The 6,395-nt window shown below is 45.0% G+C and overlaps 1 non-coding gene across 1 annotated transcript; it reads right to left on the bottom strand.

The window, feature by feature from the left end:
• Positions 1-2,444: 2,444 nt before the first annotated feature.
• On the bottom strand, positions 2,445-2,578 carry LOC122230874. The gene has a single exon (XR_006207943.1). It is a non-coding gene; the product is annotated as a small nucleolar RNA SNORA43 (small nucleolar RNA).
• Between the last annotated feature and the right edge of the window lie 3,817 nt (positions 2,579-6,395).

Raw genomic sequence — 6,395 nt, 5'->3', positions numbered from 1 at the left:
CCAAGAAAACTAAAAGGCAACCAACGGAATGGGAAAAGATATTTGCAAATGACATATTGGACAAAGGGCTAGTATCCAAAATCTATAAAGAGCTCACCAAACTCCACACCCGAAAAACAAATAACCCAGTGAAGAAATGGGCAGAAAACATGAGTAGACACTTCTCTAAAGAAGACATCCGGATGGCCAACAGGCACATGAAAAGATGTTCAACGTCGCTCCTTATCAGGGAAATACAAATCAAAACCACACTCAGATATCACCTCACGCCAGTCAGAGTGGCCAAAATGAACAAATCAGGAGACTATAGATGCTGGCGAGGATGTGGAGAAACGGGAACCCTCTTGCACTGTTGGTGGGAATGCAAATTGGTGCAGCCGCTCTGGAAAGCAGTGTGGAGGTTCCTCAGAAAATTAAAAATAGACCTACCCTATGACCCAGCAATAGCACTGCTAGGAATTTACCCAAGGGATACGGGAGTACTGATGCATAGGGGCACTTGTACCCCAATGTTTATAGCAGCACTCTCAACAATAGCCAAATTATGGAAAGAGCCTAAATGTCCACCAACTGATGAATGGATAAAGGAATTGTGGTTTATATACACAATGGAATACTATGTGGCAATGAGAAAGAACGAAATATGGCCTTTGTAGCAATGTGGATGGAACTGGAGAGTGTGATGCTAAGTGAAATAAGCCATACAGAGAAAGACAGATACCATATGGTTTCACTCTTATGTGGATCCTGAGAAACTTAACAGAAACCCATGGGGGAGGGGAAGGAAAAAAAAAAAAAAAAAAGAGGTTAGAGTGGGAGAGAGCCAAAGCATAAGAGACCTTTAAAAACTGAGAACAAACTGAGGGTTGATGGGGGGTGGGAGGGAGGGCAGGGTGGGTGATGGGTATTGAGGAGGGCACCTTTTGGGATGAGCACTGGGTGTTGTATGGAAACCAATCTGACAATAAATTTCATATATTGGAAAAAAAAAGTATATATTTTGAGCTGAGGGCAATTGAGAAGAAGGTACAAGAAAAGCTCTCTGCCCTCTGCCTGTTTGCGTAGAAAGAGGACATAAATTTGTAAAAATTTGTAAAGGTGTCCCTTTTCCTACCAGGAAGGAGAAAAGTTAATCACCAGAGACAACTCTAGATCCTTAACATCCCAGAGACCACACCAGAAGAACCTACTTAACAAACCTTACCAACTAGCCCTATCTGCCATTAGTTCCCCTATACCCTTACCTTCCCACATGTGCCACCCTAGAAACTCAAAAGCTTTTTCTTTGTCTTGTTACATCTTTAAAAATTTATTTTTCTTTGTGACACCTGGGTAGCTCAGTTGGTTAAGCCTCTGACTCTTGGTTTTGGCTCAGGTCACGATCTCACAGTATGTGAGTTTGAGCCCCCCCCCCCCCCCATCGGGTTCTGCGCTAACAGTGCGGAACCTGCTTGGGATTCTCTGTCTGCTTCTCTCTCTGCCCCTCCCCTGCTCTCTCTCTTTTTCTCAAAATAAATAACATTAAAAAAATGTATTTTTCTTTGTTTTTAGAGGATGTCATGTAAGCTCAAGTTCTAACCACTGTTTTTTGTTACTCTCTCCTGAGTACCCCTGTATGTATGCACAACGCACGTTCATAAACTTCTCTGTGTTTTTCTCTTGTTAATCTGTCTTTTCTCAGATTTACTTGTGGAATCTATCCAGAGATCCTAGGAATATGGAGGGAAAAGTTATATTTCTCCTCCCCTACATTTTTCTTATTTTACACGACCTTCCTTTAGCTCACTTTGACATTTTGCTTAGCTTATATTTATTTCATTTTCTCTCATTGCTTTTACGTTTGTTTCCCTCCTGTTTTTTTTTTCTTAATTGTTCTTTTTAATGTTTATTCATTTTTTTTTTCTTTTACAGCCCTCATCACACCTGCTACCCCAGCGGGGTTACCAAGACTACCCCCCTCCATTTACCAGTGCCCTGGTTTAGAGGGTTGCATATGGGGTTCTAGGTGGCCTACTGCAGTGTCTCCTTGGCAGGACAAAGCCAGGTGTGGCCCTCTGGTGTCCACTCCCCACCCCCTCCAAGCCCAGCTCCTGCTCTGCTGTCTCAAGGGTCCTTAGAACAGGGTGTGTGGGCGCAGGGCCTGGAAGCAGCCAGGGGTTCATGAACTTGCCCAAAGACTTGCAGAAACCCCTCTCCAGACAGACCTACAGAATGATCACTTCCAGAAGGGAGACCCTCTCCTGGTCGATCCCACTGGGCCAAAGGCCGGCCACATGCTCATCTCCATGCACACCTCATGTAACCCTCACGACAAGTGTCATTTTATAGACAAAGAACCCAAAAACCAAAGTGGTTAGTACCGTGCTCGGCATTCCCAGCTAGAAGCCCAAAGGTAGGTCTGCCTGCCTCGTGCACGTAAAAACTGCCTCCCTGGCAGCTGTAAAGCATGTTCGGCTACAAACCATGGAGTGCTCACTGTTCTGAGCACTGAGCGTAGAAACGGCCGCTTCCTCTTAGCCCCAGTGTCACAGGTGCAGGAGAGCAGCTGCATCTGAGGAGCCGGCAGGTCCAGCATCAGCAGGGCAGCCGTTCCTGCCCATCCAGGCCCCAATATCTATTCATTTTTGAGAGACAGAGCTCAAGCAGGGGTGGGGCAGAGAGCGAGGGAGACAGAATCCAAAGCAGGCCCCAGTCTCTGAGCTGTCAGCACAGAGCCCCATGCGGGGCTCGAACCCACAAACTTGGAGATCATGACCTGAGCCAAAGTCTAACACTTAATTGACTGAGCCCCTCAGGTGCCCCAGCTTCCCCCTCTGTTTTATCACAATTTTTTCTTTTTATGATTTTTTTTGATAACTATCTTTTTATGATTTTTAACCATCTTTTACATTTCTTTAATTTACTTCTTAAAAATTTTTTATCGTCAAGTTTCAGCTCTCTTGGCTTACTCAGTGGTGAGCAGGGAGGGGTAGCACTAAGGCATCCTGACCCTGAACAATACTTGAATTCCTCCTGGCGGCGTTAACATTTTCTCCATCAGCCTCATTTAGACTTTGATCTGAGAATCCAGAAAACACGAATTCCTTCCCGACTGCAATAGTGAAGGTTGTTATAAATGCATGTCAAATTCTGGAATGGAGTTTCTTTCTCAGGTCAAGCATCCCTCTATCCCTTTATGTGGAATTAACTTATTTAGAAGCAGATGCAGTCACAGGTGGGAACTCAAGTCAGAAGTAAGCACACAAAAGAAAGAAGTGGCTGGGCGGGGGTGGGGGCGGCTATGGAACTAGCCAGCTCACGCCAGCAAGAAAAGAGCTGGTAGGTTACACCTTGGCCCAGGGCACATTCCAGCAATATCTGCGGACATCAGCCCCATGGCCCTGTGACCAGCTCCAGGCCCCATGGGACAGTGTATCTGGAGTTGCTAGCCATTTTCTGCTGAGATATGGGGCGGCCCAGGGCCTGGGCCCGTCCAGCTTGTAGTTAAAGGATCCAGCAGAGGATGAGACATTTACCTCCTCCCTGCTCAGAGAGCAGCGTGTTTCCAGGAGGTGATTCTGCTCTGCTCTTTCCTGCCTTGTCATGGGCAGTGGCTACCTGGTACATGACAAGAAGGGGATGTGGCTGCTTGAGAGTCAGACTTTGTAAGTAGCAGGAACGCCTGTATGTAAGAAGCTGATTTCTTACAGGGACTTAACAAAACTGAAAGTAGGGAGAAGCATTCTTCCTCGGGAACGTGCTACTTTTGTTGAAGACTCTGGAAAGATTTTTCTGCTCTCTGTAATCTTTATTTATTTATTTAAAAAAAATTTTTTTAATGTGTATTTATTCTTGAGAGAGAGAGAGACAGAGACAGAGTGTGAGTGGGGGAGGGCCAGAGAGAGAGGCAGACACAGAATCCGAAGCAGGCTCCAGGCTCTGAGCTGTCAGCCTGACGCGGGGCTCGAACTCACAAACTGCGAGATCGCGACCTGAGCCGAAGTTAGACGCTTAACTGACTGAGCCACCCAGGTGCCCCATCTGTTCTCTGTAATCTTGACTGACATTAATTGGCACCCTCCAACTTGGTCAGTCAACAACTTCTCCCCTCTTGTTTGCCATTGACAACAGACATTTTTGCTATCTTTTACTTTTGTGGAAGAGGGAATGTTGGGCAAAAGACTAGCTTACTGTACAGCTTTTTATGCCCAATATTTAAAAAATATGATGCGATCAAAATTAAATGCAAAACCTTACTGTGCCTCTTGGTCTCCACATTTGCCTGCCTCAGGATGGCTAAGTCTCAGGTACTCTGTGCTTGTCCCCGCTAATGGAAAACTTGGTGGGACTCCCTTTGTCTTTGTCTTTAAGAAATCTGACACATATTGTAAATACCTCAGGCCACGGTGAACTAAACAGAAAGGAACTCTGGAAGCACCACAGGGTTGCTGGCTGCCTGCCACCACAATCTGATTTCTCTCTCAGGGATTCACTTGGGCCTCATTTAAAGCCAGTCAGCTTCCATTCCTTCTGTTGTCACCGCTGTTGGCTTTATAAACCTAGATAGATGTGTTTGATGCAGTGGCTCTTGGTCATTTAGGGAGTAATGCACTTTTTGAGGATTTGATGAAAACTGGCCTTTCCCCAGAGAAGTTCACGAAATGTATGACTGCTCCAAATGTTGCCTATGGTTTCAGGCCCTTCCCTGATCCTTGAAGCACAGTCTGTGACCTCAGGTTAAGAATCATTAATAAAGATTGAGGCTATGGCATAATGTTAATTTTCTTGGGTATTCTGTTGGTTCAGGGTTAACCAGAGAGACAGAAGAGGAGGGATATATATTAAGACATTTATGGCACGGAATTGGCTTATATAATTGTCAGGGCTAGCAAGGCAATTGCTGTAGACTGAATGTTCGTCTCCCTTAAGATTCATACATTGAAACCTCGAAGGTGATGGTGTTTGGAGGTGGGGCCTTGAGAGGTGATTAGCTCATGACAGTGATGTCCTCATGAATGGGAGCAGAGCCTCCAGAGAGGGTCCTTGTTTCTCTGCTGTGTGGGGACATGGCAAGAAGATGGCTGTCTATGAACCAGAAAGCGGGCTCTCGCAGCCCCAAATCTACTGGTGCCTTGATCTCGGACCTCCCAGCCTCCGGAACTGTGAGAAATAAATGTCTTTTATTTAATCCACCCGTTACATGGTATTTTTGTTATGGCAGCCCAAAAAGACAAAGACAGCAAGGCTAGAATCTGCATACCAGGCTGTCAGGAAGGGCAGGCTGGAACTCTTGGGCACGGGGTGAAGCTTTCTGCAGGTGGGATTCCTTCTTCCAAGAAAGCCCTAACTCTGTTCCTACCGGCTTTCAACTGATTAAACCGAGCCCACCAGATTAGCTAGGATATAAGGCTCTCCCTTCCTTAAAGTCAACTGACTATGGATTTTAGTCATATCTGTAAATTATCTTCATAGTAGCACCCAGGTCAGTATTTGATTGAATTACCCGGGGCTACAGCCTAGCCAAGCTGACACATAAAAGTGCCCATCCCAAGTACAATGGTATTATGGTTATGTAGAAAGACATCTTTGCTCTTAGAAGATACATGTTGAAATATTTACGGTGAGGGATCGTGCTGTGTGTAACTTAGGTCCACTTAGCTTACACGATATACATTAAGAAAGAGCAAATATGGCAAAAAGTTCCTAATTGTGCAGTGTAGATGGAGATACAGTATATGAGAGTTCACTGCATCATTTTTTCAATTTTTCTGTATATTTGGAAGTTTTCATAATGAGATCTGTGAACTAAAGTAGCCCCCCTCTCCTGCCTGGCACCGTGATTAGTGGAGCACAGCATATACTCCATAATTGTTGCATGAATTACATTGAGCAAAGGGCAGCGTTTCACTCACAGCCAAAGAAGTCAGCAAGATAATGTGGCCAGGGTTGTAATAAGAGCCCTTCTCCTGCACATCCTGTGTTCTCGTTCACATAATTCCACTGATAATTAACTAGTAGTTAAGGCATTTCTTGAGGTGAGTGGAGGCTGTATGATTCAGCAAAGGGAATGCTAAAATAGGACCCAGGAGTTCTTTCTGAGTTATAGCTACAGGCTGTGAGGCTTTGGAGAAATTGCCTACCTACTCTGAACGTGTTTCCTCCTCTGAAAATGGGGATGATTATCCCCGCTTTTTTCAGGATTGTTCTGAGGAAGAAATTCAATAGGAACTCTAAAAATGCCCTGTAAACAGCTGATGTGCAGAGCTGTCCTACTACTCACTATCACATACAGAGTCTAGACCCACGTCCTTTCACATGTAACATCTGTGACTCAGGAAGTGTCTTATACTCGATGGCCCATCATAGTTTGATTGGCAGCGCTTTTTTCTTTCCTACTGGTACTTAAAATAACAGTG

The sequence above is a fragment of the Panthera tigris genome, chromosome C2, assembly GCF_018350195.1.
Source record: "Panthera tigris isolate Pti1 chromosome C2, P.tigris_Pti1_mat1.1, whole genome shotgun sequence".
NCBI classification, from domain to species: Eukaryota; Metazoa; Chordata; class Mammalia; order Carnivora; family Felidae; genus Panthera; species Panthera tigris.
Note: the sequence above shows the minus strand (reverse complement) of the source record. Positions and strands in the feature narration are given on the sequence as shown.